At 35.0% G+C, this 1,976-nt stretch overlaps 1 non-coding gene across 1 annotated transcript; it reads left to right on the plus strand.

Annotated features, from left to right (window-relative positions):
* The first annotated feature begins 284 nt into the window (after positions 1 to 284).
* Positions 285 to 391, plus strand: LOC128280027 (small nucleolar RNA R71). The gene has a single exon (XR_008270209.1). It is a non-coding gene; the product is annotated as a small nucleolar RNA R71 (small nucleolar RNA).
* The last annotated feature ends 1,585 nt before the right edge of the window (positions 392 to 1,976 follow it).

Here is a 1,976-nt window from a genome sequence, read left to right on the forward strand (position 1 = left end):
GCTGTACCTGAGTAGAACCAAGTAAACCATCAATCTTTTTATTTAGAAGTTCTACTTGGTTTGACAGCATAGTAACTGAATCGACGTTATAAACGTCTGCTATTTTAGTTGGCTTAGTCCTCTTGACTTGCCATTGATAGTTATTTAGTGACATCTCTTCAATAAACTCATAAGCATCTTTAGGTGTTTTATTATTGATGGTTTCGCTAGCGGCTGCATCAACCATTTGTCGAGTCGAAGGATTCAGGCCATTATGGAATGTTTGAACCTGTAGCCAAAGCGGTAACCCATGGTGAGGGCACCTTTTCAGTAAGTCCTTGTAACTCTCCCATGCATCGTAAAGAGTTTCTAAGTCCATCTGTGTAAACGAAGAGATATCATTACGTAATTTGGCTGTTTTAGTCGGCGAGAAATATTTTAATAGAAATTTTTCGGTCATTTGTTCCCAAGTAGTGATTGACCCTCGTAGTAACGAGTTCAACCACTATTTAGCTTTGTTTCTCAATGAAAAAGGGAATAACCGAAGACGAATGGCATCATCGGAAACACCATTAATTTTAAATGTATTGCATAGTTCCAAAAAGTTTGCTAAGTGAGCGTTGGGATCCTCATCCTGCAAACCATCAAACTGAACAAATTATTGTATCATTTGAATTGTGTTAGGTTTTAGTTCAAAAGTATTTGCAGCTACAGTAGGTCTAACTATGCTCGATTTAGTTCCTGCTAAAGAAGGTTTAGCATAATCATACATAGTGCGTGAAGCAGGATTTTGATTAACCGCAATTGCAGGAGGTAGCTGATTGTCTTGGTTTTCAGCCATCTCTTCGGTTGGGGGTTGAGTATCGTGCTCTTGCTCATTCTCTGTGTATCTTAAGCTTCGCCTTATTTCTCTTTGGTTTCTATGAACTGTGCAATCGATTTCTTCATCAAAAAGTAGTGGTCTTGACGGGTTTCTTCTAGTCATAAACTATAAAAACCTTCCAAGAGAAAGAAAAAGTAAATTAATAAATAATAAAAAATTAAATTAAATTAAATTGCAAGAAAAATAAATGGATAAAGTAATAAAAATTGAGCGTTCCTAATATCTTAGTTCCCCGGCAACGGCGCCAAAAACTTGAACGCGATTTTCGTGACAGGTAAGATTTAAATATTTATAATTAATCGTTCTTGAAACTAACTATTATCGCAATGTAGGCAAGTGTACCTATCGAACAGTAGTATAGTTTTAGCAAGACCAGATTGTTGATCCCAAAGGCACTAAAAGTACTAGTAATGACTGTCTTTTTATTATCTAGCCTAAGAATAAGGTGGTTTTGTTTTAACTAACTAATTAACTAATCTAAGAATTCATAGAAAGTAGATTGGGGGATTACTTTTGGAAAATGATTGAATTAAGATAATACCTAAGGAAAAATTCACCTAGACTTCACTTGTTATTTTGACTCTGAATCGGACGATTTATTCATCTAACTTGTTCTGTAGAGATCCCTAAGTTATGTTATTATCCCTATTCAAGACTAATAACGTCTAATCCCTAGATTGAATAATTGAGACTTTACTCTAATTAACACCCTAGGGTTGCATTAACTCGATCTATGGATCCCCTTATTAGGTTTCACCCTAATCCGACAAAATCTTGTCACCCTATCTCTATGCACGCAATCAACTCCGCTTAATTATGACAAATGTACTCTTAGATAGGGGCTATTCCCCTCTGAATAAGAGCTTATCTTGAATCAGTATCCTGGGATATCAAAATAAGAATTAAGAACACATAATTAAGAACAAGTTAAATATTTATCATACAATTCAGAAATTAATAACAAGATTCGTCTTAGGTTTCATCCCCCTTAGGTATTTAGGGGATTTAGTTCATAACTAAAAAGGAAAACATCTCAGAAGAATAATGAATACAAAACATAAAGTAAACCCAAAACTCTTGAAGGGAAATTGAGGGGAGATCTTCAGTCTTGATG

The sequence above is a fragment of the Gossypium arboreum genome, chromosome 8 (genome assembly GCF_025698485.1).
Source record: "Gossypium arboreum isolate Shixiya-1 chromosome 8, ASM2569848v2, whole genome shotgun sequence".
Lineage (NCBI taxonomy): Eukaryota > Viridiplantae > Streptophyta > Magnoliopsida > Malvales > Malvaceae > Gossypium > Gossypium arboreum.